The sequence below is a fragment of the Chlorocebus sabaeus genome, chromosome 14, assembly GCF_047675955.1.
Source record: "Chlorocebus sabaeus isolate Y175 chromosome 14, mChlSab1.0.hap1, whole genome shotgun sequence".
In the NCBI taxonomy this organism is placed as follows: domain Eukaryota; kingdom Metazoa; phylum Chordata; class Mammalia; order Primates; family Cercopithecidae; genus Chlorocebus; species Chlorocebus sabaeus.
Genome location: NC_132917.1, coordinates 8,303,300 through 8,320,097, shown reverse-complemented (window position 1 = coordinate 8,320,097; position 16,798 = coordinate 8,303,300). Strand labels below are relative to the sequence as shown.

At 40.0% G+C, this 16,798-nt stretch overlaps 1 long non-coding RNA gene across 10 annotated transcripts in view; it reads left to right on the top strand.

The window, feature by feature from the left end:
• Positions 1-16,798, top strand: part of LOC103220861 (uncharacterized) — a 246,582-nt gene that overhangs the window by 196,245 nt on the left and 33,539 nt on the right. For 9 of the 10 annotated variants that reach the window (XR_012095191.1, XR_012095192.1, XR_012095195.1 and 6 more), the window contains 2 exons: positions 3,651-3,778; positions 4,511-4,678. This is a non-coding gene — a long non-coding RNA (uncharacterized lncRNA). The remainder of the gene's footprint in view (positions 1-3,650; positions 3,779-4,510; positions 4,679-16,798) is intronic. The other variant, XR_012095197.1, reaches the window with a different exon arrangement.

The following is a 16,798-nucleotide window of genomic DNA, read 5'->3' as shown; positions in this document are numbered from 1 at the left end:
CACAATGAGATAACATCTCATGCCAGTTAGAAAGGCAATTATTAAAAAGTCAGGAAACAACAGATGCTGGAGAGGACATGGAGAAATAGGAATGCTTTTACACTGTTGATGAGAGTGTAAATTAGTTCAATCATTGTGGGTGTCAGTGTGGTGATTCCTCAAGCATCTGGAACCAGAAATACCATTTGACCCAGCAATCGCATTACTGGGTACATACCCAAAGGATTATAAATCATTCTACTATAAAGACACAGGCACACATATGTTTATTGTGGCACCGTTCGCAATAGCAAAGACTTGGAAGCAACCCAAATGCCCCTCAATGATAAACTGTGTAAAGAAAATGTGGCACATATACACCATGGAATACTATGCAGCCATAAAAAAGGATGAGTTCATGTCCTTTGCAGGGACATGGATGGAGCTGAAAACCATAATTCTCAGGAAACCAACATAGTAACAGAAAACCAAACACCGCATGTTCTCACTCGTAAGTGGGAGTTGAACAATGAGAACACATGGACACAGGGAGGGGAACAGGGAGGGGAACATCACACACCAGGGCCTTTCTGGGAGTGGGGGGCTATGGGAGGATAGCATTAGGAGAAATACCTAATGTAAATGATGGGTTGATGGGTGCAGCAAACCACCATGGCACATGTATACCTATGTAACAAACTTACACATTCTGCACATGTACTCCAGAAATTAAAGTATAAAAATAATATAAGAAAACAATGATCATAATTGATTTTAGTGCCCAAACTTTAAATTAATGGATAAGTAATCAAAACAGAAATTTCTGATATGCTAATTTCAGATTATTCTTAGCCACTCTCTTGCTACGTTCTTTGTGGTTTTCTTTGTGGTGTACTAGAAAGCGCACTAGACTTGGAGATGGAGGTTGTATTCTCAGAGGCATGATTTACCTGTTGACGTGGCTTTTGCCAAGTTAACTCAATCTCTCTGAGCCTCAGTGCTCTCCCTGGAAAATGGGGATACTTATTTACTCTACAAAACTCACCATATCACTGCTTAGCAGATTCAATGAGAGGATGCATAGTGATGAGCCACAAAAGTATCCCTCCTCCAGACCCTGCCAGGGAGGTCACATTCACACATCACTATCTGTTCTGCAGCTCCACTTCAACGTCCTAGAGTCATCTCAAAACTAACCAGGCCAAAGCTCTTCTGTTGATTCCCACTTTCATCCCTCAAAACTTATTTTGTTTCATGGCATCACCATCTACCCAGTTTCTTAGTCCAAAAACCCAGGGTTCATTGAGGATTAACCATTTCCTTTACCCCTCACATTTAATCTAACACCACACCTTATTGGCTTTACTTTCAAAGTATCTTTCAAGTCTCACCATTCTCACAATTTCCAGTGTTACCACCCGAGACCAAGCCAATGCCAGGTATTCCCTGGACTTTTCCATTATTGTCTCTTAATCTTGAGTTGGTCTTTCTACAACCAGTCTTTCCCACCTAAATTCCTTTCCCCCAAAGCAGCCAGAATGACCTTCTAACACATATATATCACAGCATATCACCCCTCTATTAAAAATCTCCCAATGGATTTATATTGCATTGATAATGAAGAGGAGCCGAGCGCAGTGGTTCACGCCTGTTATCCCAGCACTTTGGAGGCTGAGGTGGGCGGATCATGAGGTCAGGAGTTCAAGACCAGCCTGGCCAGCATGGTGAAACCTCGTTTCTACTAAAAATACAAAAAGTTAGCCAGGCATGGTGGTGCATGCCTGTAATCCCAGCTACTCGGGAGGCTGAGGCAGGAGAATCACTTGAACCCAGGAGGCAGAGGTTGCAGTGAGCTGAGATCACACCACTGCACTCCAGCCTGGGTTATAGAGCGAGAGTCTGTCTCAAAAAAAAAATAAATAAATAAATAAATAAAAAAGGTGAAATTCCCCCACGCCTCAAATCTTAAACGGACTACCTCGTGTCCTAAAAGAACGACATGTCCTCATGTCCTAAAACAACTACCTACCGTGCCGTCCAACTCTCTGCCTTGGCGTCCTTGTTTCCCTTTGGCTGCCTGGCTCCAGTCACTCTGGCCTTAATGTTCTGTACTGGGCCGTGCCCCTTCCTGCCGCAGGGTCATTGAATTTGCTGTGTCCTCTGCTGAGAACATTTCCTCCAAAGATTCAGAACTCAGATCAAGTTTCACCTTTTAAAGAGGCCTTCCTTGGCCATTATGGTAGAATTTTCTATTAGTTTCTCTAGCTCTCTGTCTTTAGATGCATCTTTTTCTTTATCCTCTCAGTCCATTCTGTATATCTGAACCCTTCCCCTTCTCCCATTGGGTTTTCATCTGTTTTCCCACCTCTTCTCTTACTCAACAGACCTCGCAAAGCACACCATCACGCTTGCATATTGCTTGTGGTTTTTACTGAAATAATTTTGTTTGTCCACTCCTACCTTTAAAGGCAATGAATAAAATTATTTATATTTATTTGCCTCTAAAAAGTGAGGCCCACCCAACCCAAATTGATTTGAACACATTTACAACTCTCGCTGCATGTTTCGGTAAGTCTATGGCTCTTGATGGAAAACCACCACCACCACCATAAGGCTCTTCATTGGTGTTTTAGGCACAGGCATTAGTTCTTATCCCTAAAGTAAGAAATTCTAGAACAGTACATTTCCATTATTAGTGGAAAAATGGAACGAAAAGTGTTCTATGAAAACAGGCTTCGGCTTATATTCATAGGTTCTTGGATTTGGCCTATTTTCCTTTACTCATCATTGCACTGAAAGACTTTCTTTTACATAATTTTTTTATCCCCCAGGGAAGATAAAAAATTTTCTCGTGATACACATGAATTTTAGAATCCTTGAATAATAAGAAAAATCAGGTGAGCTAAACATACAAGTCATTATAAATTTTGTAGAAAAGTTTTACTTTAGAAGAACTTTGTGCCTAAATGTTTCTACCCATAAAAAATTGGTTGAATCAAAGCAAACAACTAAGAATGAAAATGGACAGTAAACAAAGGTGAACGTGGGTTAATGGGGAACCATCACTATTACACAAAGTTTCTAAAACATGTGCTTGCCTGCAATTTCTGCAGGCTGCTACTTCTAGTGTGAAATGTGCATGTCCCTCCTAGAGTCTGCCCCTTATAATATTATAAAGTGTAAAAATGCTTTTAATTCAGTTAAATGATCTTGCTGTATAAATTAGCCTGGTTTACATTGACCACGCAATATTCTGTAATGCAGAGCTTGTGTTCTATATGGAATAGAACCCTTTGTACTGCTCCAAAACCAAATATTTAATCTGTCACTCTAATCTTGGATATTTGGAATCTTCTCCATATATATCATGGGATATTCTTCAAAAGAATAAGCTTTTGTTTCACTACCAAGAGGTGAGTGCATTTTGAAATCCACTGGAACCTCACAGGTATTGAATCTCTTCTGTGCAAATTTGGGTGTGGACCATGGAAACTTGTAAGTCTACAGAAACTAAACCAGAGCAGGTTTTCTAGTTGGGCTTAAAATACAGTGCCTAGGGTTCACTTTAAAAATATTTTCAATTTTTTCCTGGATTTTATTGCAAATGTTTTGTTGTTGTTTGATTTTTTTCTTTTTTGGTCTACACCTGGGTTTAATTCCTCCACTATTAGGTACTCACTATGCTGTGATGGTTTGAATACAGGCTTGGCCTCCTCTCCAGCCTGTGACTACTGGGAAGACAGTGCACCTGTCCTATTTACCTTTGTATCTCTGGTGTCTCACTCAGGATTGGGCACAGGTACGTCTTGTAGTACATGTTCAGTGAATAAATGATAGTGCATCTCAATGATCTATGGTTTAGAGGCCAGCGTGGACATTTTGTATTTCAGTACTTAATCAAGTTCAGTCTGTGACCTGGGAAGACCCACAGTAGTAGTAATATTTTCCCTGTGTTTTTGGTTACGACATGTTCATGTTGCTATTTAAGTTTGGAAAATGTCCAAGGTTGCCACTATAATGGAATCACTTTCATCTGAGAATAGACTGAAGGTTGGATAGAAGATAGGATGAAATAGACAATGCCATGGGGGCGCTGATAGAGTGAAAACCGTGAGAGCTCACTTAGGCTAAAGACCGCACAGTTACCCTTCAATCTGCCCAGACCTCAGGTGTGCTTCCTGCATCCAGCTGTCTTGCACTCTGTCATGCCCAATCCACAATCCCTAAGGATTAGACTGCAGGACTTGAAGGAAGGAAGGATAGAGGCAACTATGGTGGAGTGTGATCACTTGGCTTACAATCAGAGGCTACAGAACCAAGATTTTGGACTTTTAGTCACGCAAACTTGAGCCCTCAGCAAAACAGGAATAGTACTGCTGAATTCAGAGGTTTTTTTGTGTGTGTTGATTAAGTAAAATATTACAAGCTGAAGAACAGAGGCTCTGACCAGTGGCCAGGCAAGGTGATGGGCCTTACGTTTTTGTTAGCTGTTTTCTCATTTTCTTAATGAATGTTGTATTTATTCCTCCAGAAATTCAACAGTGCTTGCCAAGGACTTGCTATGTGCCAGGGGCTGCTGGAGCTGGGAACCTAATGATCACAGTGTCAGCCTCTGCCAGCCTTTGTGTGTGTGGCAGGGGTGGTTTTGAGTCCCACCATCTTCCATCCCTGATGCTTGGAGAACCTGAGGACACACAGGGTAAGTGACAGCCCAAATTGGGAGGAACCCTGACACCGGGTCTGAGAGCCTCCTTCAGAGAAACTATTTGTAGCATCTCGGTGATTTGTCTCCCAAATCTTATTAAAAAATGAATGGATCAGTCGGGTGCTGTGGTTCTCACCTGTGATTTCAGCAATTTGGGAGGCTGAGGTAGATGGATCACTTGAGGTCAGGAGTTCAAGACCAGCCTGGCCATCAGGGTGAAACCCACGTCTTGACAAAATATACAAAAACTAGCTGGGTGTGGTGATGCACACCTGTAATCCCAGCTACTTGGGAGACTGAGTCAGGAGAATCGCTAGGACCCGGGAGGTGGAGGTTGCAGTGAACCGAGATTGTGTCACTGCACTCCACGTTGGGCAACAGAGCAATACTCTGTCTCAAAATAAATACATAAATTAAAAAAAAGAATGAATGGATCCTGTGATCTGGGGTCTAAATAGTGTTATTTTTGTTGACCTCTTACCTGTGTGGATTTTTTATAGATTTGGTAAAAGAATCTTATTCCATCAGAAGCAATCCTTAGCTTTATTTCAAGATTTCCCTTAGTATGTAAACCAGAACAAGACATAGACCTGTGAGATACTATGTGAAAAAGGGTACAATGGTCAAACAATTTGGGGAGCGTTTCTTGCTCCATCCTCCTCCTAGAGAGTCCTGGTGGACCTGAGATTTTGGGAAGATGCAGACATACTGAACCCTAGTGTCATTTACCTCTGGGGCTGCTACTGGAGTAACAAAGGTAAGGTTATCAATATTTAATTAATTAACCTCTGTGTTGTTTATAAGGAGCATGTATTTTTTTTTATAAGTTAAATAATCCTATAAAATAAAGAAAACAATAAAAAAAAGGAGATCCAAAAAAGGTTCTGAGAAGTCCTGCCATAAGGAAACCTAGTATGTCCCAAATGTTTCCCACCAGGTAACACTTAACTGGTTCTTATACCGAATTTTTTGGGAAGTGTTTTCTTAGGAAACACTTCCTAAGTTTGATAAACTTAGATTGATAAACATCAATCTTCCTTGACTGCATAAATCTCAGAATAATTTAACTTTACAGCTAGAAGTAATAAAACATGGCCCCTATGCCTCACTGCGCTAGAAAATAAAGTGATGTCTGCAGAGGTCGTGTGGCTTGCCTGAGGTGATCCAGCGGAGGCGGACCAGAGGCTCCTATCCCCTTTACCAGGAAGGTGAAGCTGCCCACCCCTCACTTTTGTTAATAATGACACTGTTAAATTAAGCTAAATTTGGCCTGAGGAGGCCTCCATACCTAGAGTCCCTAGGTAACAAATTGCAACCTAACTTAGTATGTAACTAACTGAAAGCCCACCTTTGAAGTATGCTTTTGTGTCGTAACTGAGTCTCAGCCAATCACAGCAGCGGAGCTTCAGTGAATCCCAGCCCGCCAACTGATCAGACCACGTTCAAATATGGCAAAGGCTGCCTGTAATCAGTCAGGCGGTTTCTGTACCACACTTCTGTTTTCTGTCCATACATGCTGCCTGCGCACTTGCAGAGCAGACAACTCTCTGAACCTCTCTTCTGGTTCCAAGTGCTGCCCAATTCAAGAATTGTTCTTTGCTCAAACTCTGTTGAGTTAATGTATCTAAAGTTTTTCTTGTAACAATACCATTGCCATTATAACAGCCATTAACAACAGGGAAATGTGTACAGGGGATGCTACCAGCTCTGCTGTGCGCATCGTGCTAGGAGCATTTAACATCTCAAGACTTCAGGAAAGATAAATAATTTTTCAGATCTGGGCTCAGGGACCTGCTGTCACTGCCCTGGGCTTTAAGAACATGTTGTCACCCTTTTCTCTCCTGACACTGCCTACTCCCTCAGGAAAGGGTCTGGTGAGGGCTGATTTTAGCTCTCCCAGGCATGGCTGCTATCCTGAGTCCCTGCTTCCTTGACATGCCTTCCGCCTGGCTTCCTGTAGGTCTCTGTAAGTGGCAGGGAAGCCAGATGCACGGGAAATGATGGACTTTGAGCCTTTCTCCCCTAAGACCCAACAGAACACTTCATAGGAACCTCCTGTGGTTATTAGCCAGCTTCCTCTGCCAAATGAGAAAGCCGGCTGCCCCCTCGCACTCTAGGCTCTTGAAAGGTCAGACTTCTGACTCTAAAAGTGACCCAGATGAGACGCTGAAAGGAATGGTGGTTACAAGGGAGGGGGACAAGAGGCACAGCTGTATTTCTATAGACACCAAATACAGGGGGGGCAAAGCCATAGATTTTAATTTTCACACTCCTTAATGTAAAAAATAAAACAAAACAGAACACAACTGGCATGCTTGCAAACACAGGGTCTGAAGTCCCTGTGGGAATAACCAGCCAAGGAAAAGCGAATGTGGGAAGGGGAATGGGATTGTATCAGGCTTCTTCACAATGGGAGGTCACCTCAAATCATTTATAAAAGGTAAGTGCTGGCACGGCCCGGCGGGCCCTGAGCACCACGCTGCAGGTGTGATTTATGAGGGAGAGACTGACTATAAATCAAACCCCTTTGTTTTAAGTAGTAGTTTCAGTGCAGCAGATTAATTTACATGCAAAGAGAATGAAAAAAATTGCAATGTATTATAATGTACGAATATCACAGAATTAGATTCCAAATTTGAACAAAGCATTCCCACTGACTCTTTGACCCCCACTGTAGAACAAGTGCTCTTGTGTGGCGTTCTTTAGCGGGCAGGGATGAGATAGTGACTGTTTGGGTCTTCAGGTCACCAGGGAGAGTGGTTTGTTGGAATCCTGAGTGAAAAGCTTCAGAGCTAGAGACCAAAAAAAAAATAATTCCTTTCGCTGTTGGCGTGACCTGGTGGCCAGGCTCTCAGGGTATCTTTGTTAGTAAAAAATCTTGCATTGTCTTCATCCTTGTTATCATATTTGAACTTTGGTATGTTGCTGCTCTTGGTGTTAATATATTATAAAAGAGGGAGACAAGATTCTAGGCCAGTTCTCATCAGCCAATGTGTAGCTGCGGATGAGAGAGAAGAGCCAGTTCAACTGATGCTGGGAATTTCCATCATATGTGTATTGGTTCTATTTATTTGGATCTTTGATTGTCCTTACTGTCTTAATGGCTCATGGTTATTTCACATATGTAAACCTTGTACTGCTCAAGAGGTGAAAAACTTCCTGAGAGCAGAGCTGAAATCTTTGGTTCTTATATCTTTCTCAAAATGCCTAGCACTTTGTTTGGGAAAGAATAGATTCTCGGGATGCACTTGTTGATTTGAATCAAATGTCTGTGAAAACAGGAGAGAGCCATTGCCATGAATAATCAAAACCCTAGGGTTATTCAAAGCCCTCATTGCAGCTCTTAAATTTAGCTCTCTTTTCCCTTAAGCCTTTTATCATAAATACCATGAGGGGGAAGGAAAGAGGATTATGATATCATCTCTATTTGCCTCTCCTACCCTCCTGCTGGTACTGAAATGATCAGGAGAGTCGAAAAATGCTCAAAAACCAACAGAAGGGAAGAGATGCAAAAGGCTCAGAGAACCATGCATGAGAGGCTTTGCCTAGAATGACTGAGACAGACTGTCATCTTGTAAGCTACTACCTGTTTTTGGTTTGGTGATGATTTTGTACCCATTTGTGTGTGCGGTTTTGCATTTGTGTACTTTGGGGTTTCAGGTTGAATTCGAAGTCTATTCTTTCAAGGACGGAAGGGAATTCCTAACAGTGTGCTGACAGTAAAGTTCATGACAAAGAGCATCTGCATGCTATTATTATCGATTTGGGTATTCTTGGATATTTTTATCCTTTTTGCCCCCAAACAAATGATTTTCACTGAATTCCAAATGTTCTGTTTCTACTCAAATTATAGATCATGATGTGAATCTATTAGAGAGTGATATGGCCTAAAGATGGCCTACCGATTGTCAGTATGTTCTAGATTTGCATATAGGTGCTGGTAGGCTATTACTACCTGTGGGCAGTGCTCAGTGGATTTTAGCTAAGACAGTGGCCATGCCATAGAAATCCCAGGGGGAAGCTGAGGTTGAGCCAGGTGGGTAAAGGGCGAGCCAGAATGTTTCTGGAACTGCTCATTCATTCCTTCATCAACCGTTTATGAAGTACCTGTTGTAGTCCAGGCATTGTAATTGGTGCTGAGAATATAGTGATGAGGACAATGGAATCTACACCCTCAAGGGCCTGGGGCTTCTCAGGAAAGAGAGACTCTGGTAACAGAGCATGTTCAGGGCTATGGCAAGGATACCCCAGAGAGCCTAGGCCCTGTACCAACCAACCTAGTGGAGTTGATAGGGGCATGGAGGGGTATTGGGACACGTTTCTGAAGGAGAAGATATTTGACCTACTTTTGAGTGGTTTGTTCTTTAGGCAAAAAGGAGAAAAGGGTGTTTCAGCTATGCAGATAGAAACCAGGTTTTGTAAAGACAATATCTGAGTAAGGTATGTTTTCTAAAATGTAAATATGATACAAAATTAAACCTTCTTTAATTGATATCTTAAAACATTGATTATCGTGGCACATTAGAGGAGGCACTAGGCTGAACTGCTCAAAAGAATAAACTCTGGTATTGTTTTCCAGACTCAATAGTTAGCACTATTGCCTGGCACAGAGCAGAGGCTAAGTTCGTGTTTGAGGAAGAATTGGTTAACTCTTAAATTTTTATGTCCTTGATCCCTTTTTAACACTAAACAATTAATAGTAGAAGAAAATGTAATTGTAGTTTGTAATTGAATGGCTATCCTGGGTATAAGGATGACCTTTTTACAATCTCTAGTAAAGTTTACTCTGCATTGTCAAAGCCTATTTTTCTTTGTATACAAATCAGCATGATTCTTCTAAAGTGAAAAATAATTTTGCTAAGTGATCCACTGCCTCGCTGACCCAACGGAAGAAAGCAGTGGTTTTTGTTTTTGAGAATGAACATTTTAAAATAGGAGGAGCCCACAAGCTGCGGGTACCCTTTGTGCCACACTCAGAAGTAGGGCACTCGTTTCTTGCTTTTCAGACTTCTCACCCTTCCCACACAAAGAAACCACAAACGGGGAATTAGGACTGAAAGAGTCAAGTGGCGTGGGCTTATCGTCCTCAGCAGGGCCATCTAAGAGGGCACACCACTTTCCAAAAGAACTGAGCTGAGACCCCAACCCTGAAAAACCATCCTAGCTGCACGTCTATACCATTTACCACGGGCTGGTAACTCGGGCAGTGTTCTGTTACAGTGAGTTCACTCAGTGTCCTCACAATGGCCTTTTGAGAGGGAGGCTATGATCATCCTTATTTTACAGATGGGGACTTTGGTTAAGAGTTTGCTCAGGGTCACCAGCTTGTCGGTGCCAGCACTGAGGCTTGTGTCCTGGTGACCTGGGTGGCAGGTCCCATGCAGACTCACATTGTTTTGACCCACTGCCTCCCTCCCTCCATTCTGAGGAAGGTGAAATGCCACACAATGGATAACACAGTCACACTATAATGATGCTAAGATGCTCTGTGGTTAAAAGCAACATAAAAAGATATAAGGCTATGCTTTTAATTTAAAACAACTTTAACTGTTATAAGAGAATCATGATTAGAATAGGTATGGTTTTTCTCAACAGTTTCCAAGATAGGAATTTTGAGACCCAGAATTTTTAGGAATATTTTAAGGCTCCAAAGATAAGAATCCTTAAGAACTAACTGTGGAATGAGAAACACTGCCAGTAAATGTATATTTCCTTCATATTGGTCGAAATATATTTATTTATGTTTTGGACCGTTCTTATATGCATATGATACAACACTCGAAAGTATAAAGAGAGTACAGTGAAAAGGCGGCCTCCCTTCCATATCCGATTCCCTTCCTTAGAGGCAACCGGTATGAGAGTTTCCTTCTATAGATATTTTATGCACATGTAAGCTTATGTGTCTACATAGGTTATTTTTTATTTTTTGCTGGGGAGGGCACAAATGTATTTATTTATTTGAAACTGAGTCTCACTCTGTCACTCAGGTTGGAGTGCATTGGTATGATCTCAGCTCACTGCAACCTCTACCTCCTGGGTTGAAATTATTCTCCTGCCTCAGCCTCCCGAGTAGCTGGGACCACAGGCACCTGCCACCATGCCCAGCTAATTTTCTATATTTTTAGTAGAGATGGAGTTTCACCATGTTGGCCAGGCTGGTCTTGAACTCCAGACCTCAAGTGATCCACCCGCCTTGGCCTCCCAAAGTGCTGGGATAACAGGCGTGAACCACCGCTCCCAGCCAGAAATTTACTATGTGTAAATACTTAAGTGCTTTGCTATTTTCACTTTAAATTATATGCTGAAGTTCAATATGAACTTGGTCTACAGCAGCATATTGAATTTCATCAATCTGATCATGAGTTGGAAAAGTAATTGATTTCTTTATATAAAATTTGCATACAGCTATCTTACTAAATTATTTACTGTTTCTGATAGTTTTTCAATGATTTCCTTTTATTTTCCAAGCTAAAAGTCATATAATCTGAATTCCTTTTTCCAAGTTTTATACTTCATATGTATTTTTCTTATTAGTTGGATGACCAACTACCTGTGAAACAGAGTCAGTAGTTGTGATCATGAGCTTTCTTATCTTTTTCTTGACTAAATTGGAAGCTTCTAGCTTTCCTCTATTAGACAGTCTGACTTTCAGATAACACACACCCACATAAACTAAATATATACAAACACATATTTAATTGGCATTTTAAAATAAATGTTATATTTTTATATCAAGTTGAGGAATCATCTACCTATTACCATATTTAAGAATAATTAATAGAAATGGATATTGACTTATGTAAAATGCCTTTTCCATCACATATGGAGATGATCTTTTGATTTTTCTTTTGATATAATGATTTATATTAATAGATTCAGTGATATTTAATAATTCTTATATTCTGAAATTTATATTGCTTGGTTGTCATATATTGTTCTTTTAATATTTTTGTTAAGGATTTTTCATTGTTCTTCTAAAATGAGATTTTCTTGTTTCGGGTCCTCTTTGTTGTTGTTCATCAATATAATGCTGGCTTTAAAAGGAATGGAGGCTGGGCACGGTGGCTCATGCGTAATCCTGGCACTTTGTGAAGCTGAGGTGGATCACTTGAGCTCAGGAGTTCAAGACCAGCCTGAGCAACACAGTGAGATCTCATATCTACAAAACATCCAAAAAATTAGCTGTGGTGGTGACATGTTCCTGCAGTCCCAGCTGCTTGGGAGGCTGAGGTCAGGGTATTGCTTAAGCCTGGAGGGTGGAGGCTGCTGCAGTGAGCCATGATCGCGCCACTGCACTCCAGCCTGGGCGGCAGAGCAAGACCCTGTCTTAAAAAAAAAAAAAAAAAATTAGGAGTCTTTTTTATTTTTTCACCATCTAGAAGAGTTTGAAAGAATGCTGGAGACTTCTGTTTTTTAAAGGTTTGATAGAATTCTCCTGTCAAGCTATCTCAACTCACTGCTCTAGGGGAGGAATTAGCACTTACACAATTCTATTTCTTCTAGAGTAATTGGTCTACTTAGAATTCCTAAATTTTTTGATGAAAGTTTTAGTGATTTATCTTTTCTAGAAAATAATTTCACCTACTCAGATTCTTAGAGTTACAGAGAATTCAGTAAAGTGGTCTCTTATGAATCCTAAAATTTCTCCCTTTATCATGTCTTGCAGTGTTTATTTGTGTATTTTTTATTTGTTAAAATTAAGTTAGAAAATAATTAACTTATATCTTTATGTATTCACTTATTGATAGCTCTTGGATTTATCATTATTATCAGTTTTTAGTTTCCTAATTAATTTCACATTTAATGCTTACTAATTCATTCCTTCTGTTATTCTTGACTTGATCTATTTTCTATTATTTTCCTTTGGATGATCTGTTCAAAAATTTTTAGTTTTTTCTGTTTATTAATATATGTATTTGGGGTTATGGGTGTTTCTCTGAGTTCCGCTGTAGCTGTAACCCATTGGTTCTACTGAATAGCATTTTAATTTTTGCTATTTTCTAATTATAACAGATTCCAGTTTTGATTTCTTATTTAAGTATGAATTGAGAAAAAGCCTTTAAGTTTCCAATGGCAGGAATTTGTTTGTTAGTTTTATGTTTTAGTTTTGTTACTAATTTCTAGCTTTGCTCATTGTGATCAGGGCATTTTATTATTTCTAATTTGAGGAATTCATTAAGGTTTTCTTTGTGGCCTATTATTTTCTTATCTGTGTATTTCTTTCAACAATTTTCAAAGTTTGTATTTGTTTTAATGTTCTGTTTTATTACTTTATAGAATATACTTAGTTTTCAATTTCTTAAAATATTTTTTGACTCTCAGTTTTCTCTGGGATATGTTTTTTGATTCTGTAGATTAAAATATTTTATTTTTGAACAGTTTTCTTAATGTATCTATTTAGATATATACAAATATAAACATATTTTAACTGCTTCATCTTGGAGATACCAATTAGGCATATGTTGGATATCTTTCATTTTCTCTCTGGCTCTTTTAAACCTTTGCTTATTTTAACTTTATTTTTATTGATTGCATTTCTCAGTCTTTTGATTACTAAGTCTTGCTAGGTTACCAGTTTCTCTATTCCTCAAAACTGCTGTCAGTGTGGCTTTTGTTTCTGTGATGGTTTTAATTTCTCTTCCAGATCTTTTCTGAGTACTACCAACGTGTTTTATCACCTGTTGTTGGTGAAATATAGTTTCCCTGAGTTCTCGCAGCTACTTTGAGATCATATTCTGTCAAGGTAATTTTGCTTTTAAACACATGGTGATATGTTATAGATCACACTTTTGAGCTTCTCCATGGTAACATTTTTCTAGTTGATGTTTGTCTCTCATTTATGCAAGATTTCCTTCTTTTCCTGCATTATTTTTTCTTTTAATTGATCTGGGTGCTGGCTTTTTTTTTTTTTTTTTTTTTTTTGCTTATAATTATATTTGAATGAAGCAAATTATTTCTGGCCCAGTTAGTTGCAGAGTTACACACTGGAGGGCAGAGCCATGAACATGTTAGCAGGAATTCTTCACAGGACATGGCCTGTTTGAGGGCATTCTTTCCAGCCTTGCTTTGAAAGTCATCTGAAATGTGTAGATGCAACCCTGCCCATAATACGATCTCTTCTCCCTCCTGCCTCACTGACAGTCTGCTTCCTGCATATATGGTGTGTCTGATAGATTTCCCATCTAGCTCACCACATCTTGCTTTCCTTTTCTGCTTCCATAGAAGCCACCCACTCCCCACCTCTCCCTGCTGTCCCCAACAAGGGAGGTTCATTTGCTTCTATGAGTATGCCACTTCCTTTGGGGCCTTTGCCCTCTAACCATTGTCTAAAGTCTGTAACCCTTGAACCCTCTCTCCTGTTTGAGTGTAGACTCAGCTTCTCTTCCTCATATATTATATTTTAGGTTGCCTAGGCCTCTGGGTTTTGTCACAACTTGCCGATTGGTTTTGTAAGAGGGTTAAAATAGCTTTTTTCTGTTTCATAGTAAAACTGGAATTCTCCATCATATTTTAAGTCTTTGTATTTTAAATATAGAAGAGTCCAAATTTTGGGAAGTGTCGTGTTGCAACATGTGTGATATTTGGTATTCTCTATTGGCATATTTTTTTTGGCATTTCAAGGGTTTTTGTTAAATACATAATTTTATATGAGTTATTCGTTATAACTTAGATTATTAAATAAAATGTTTTGATATGAAGAAATAATGATGTTATTTGTGAATTCTTATTCTCAGTTATATTTTTTCTATATAAATATAATTTTGATAGATTTTACATGAAAATCTCTTTGAAACTTTCTATTTCTAAATTGATGCCCCATCCTAAAATTCTCAAAATATTTTGTGTTTTAAAACATATACATTAATATAATAAGACATAATTTCCCTTTCTGTGGTTCAAATATTAAGGGCCATTCCCATCTCTCTTTTGTACCATCAGGTGGTGCTAAATATGTCAAAATCTTAATGATAAAATTTTCAGGATTATTCTCTATGTACAGTTAATTGAGTTAGGATCTTTGGGTTGACTGACATGATTATTGCATCAAAATTAAAAATAGCATAATTAGAAAGTACAACAGTTTAATGTAATTATACAAACTACAGAGATATATTAAGTATCAACATCATTTTAAATGTTTCCATGTGAATAGCATCATATGCAAAAGTGAGTCTGTGGCCTTGTGTAAAGAACTGCTTGTGAGTATCTTATCCAATATTTAACACAAAAATAACATAACCTTCCTTCAATAGCATTTTACCCCTTTGTTCTTTGGTAAGTTAAAGTTTGCTTAGTTTGTTTATCTAGCATCAGCATATGTGATTTCTCCATGTCGTGTTTGATTTGGGCTTATTGCATTAGCCTCAACCCTTGGATGGAAAATGATTTCTGTAATTTGCTTACCTGAAGAGCGTGGATGAGGAGCTTCACATAACTGAGGCCTCAACACTGTTTATTCTTTTACATTTACACGTCTGCTCATTATAGAGGTAGAAATGTAATAGACCTTCCAAAAGGGAGCAGGTGACTTTTAGCGTCTCCTGGTTGAATTTCAGTGGCCAGATAGTATATCGAATAGTTTGCATTTAGCAGCAATGTAATTACTACATTTCTTTAGAAAAAAGAGAGAAGGTCTATGTTATGCATTTCCAAATCCCTGGGGAGTGCTGACAGTTATTCAGTGCTCTATTCTCCTAACAGAATTTTCTTTTTTAAAAACTAAATATACGCTTCTTATATTGCAAAATGATAGTATCGCCATGAATGCAAATATTTGGTGATTCCACATTATATCATTTTTAATGTGTCTTTAAAATCATTAAAAGGCTTTCATAACTTTCTTATTCAACAGTCACTGCCGGGCAGTAGACAAACTGGATGTGTAAAGTGAAGATACAGGGAAGTAATTGCCGGGGCAAAGTAGGAGCTGGTTTGAGGAGGTAGAGTGGAGATAAGAAGGGGTGGCCAGTCTTCTGCAGCCATGGCTCATACAGAAAGCATGGGATGAGACTTGCAAAATAACATCTCTTTGTTCTCATAACCCCTCCCTGGCATGCCCTGGGCCATCTTAGCCTTTGGCTTTGAGCACAGCCCCTGTGGCTCTTGTGTCCTTCCTGCCTCTTCTGGCTCCCTCGGCATGGGGTCTCAGTCACCTTCTGAAGGGACCAGTCCAGCATTCTTCATACTGACCCTTGGGACGTGCTCATGATGGTGGAGGCCGGAAAAGGCCTGGCGCTGCTTTAAATCCTGTCTGGAATGTGGCATGGCAGAGGGGAAAAATGGAAGGAACAGAAGTGAGCAACAGAGCAAGACCCTCCTCTTTGTGTGTGCCCCACCTGTCCTTGCAGGAAATGTGCTTGTTTTACCTCTCACCTGCATTTGGGCTCTGGGGACCAGAAGGTCAGTGGAGACATCTCTGCATCATCTGCTCAGTAACTAAGAAGGCTGGACGCCTGTGGCTCCAATGATGGGGACTTTCGTCCCAGCCAGAGTGTGCTGGGGGGCATAGCAGGGAGATGTTTGGCGCACACTGTCTTCATAGCATCCTTTAAATCACACTCTTGGCAGCTGCTTGCCGACTTGAGCAAGTGGCCCCCTCATCTATCTGCTCTCATGAGGAGCTATTGTAGCAGGTGGATCTGCTGGGGAGCTCCTCCCAGAGGAGTTGAGAGCCCAGCTCCAGGGTATCCCAACAGACTCCAAGCCTGGCCCTCTCCCAGGGGACATCAGGCCTGTGTTGGCCACTGCGTTCTTGCAAGCATGCAGAGTTCACTGTTTTTTTTTTTTTTTTTTTTTTTTTTTTTTTAAGTCCATGGCTTTATCAATTCTCTCGTCTTGAGGCATCATCAATGAATTATTTCAGTTATACCAACTTCTATGGAGTGTTTCTGCATCCTTGATTTTTTGCATCCATCTGTCTAGGGCTTACTTCTTAAGCAGAGAGTAGGGGCATTGAGAGGGACTCAAATTCTGTGTGGCAACTCTCGGCCCAATATGAGACCCTGATGAGGGGGTGGGAGAGGTGGTGACATATCCAGCTGGTGCAAGAAGAGGACTGGATAGCGCCTGGGCAAATGAGGGAGGAGACCAGGAAGACCAGGACAGAGAGCACTC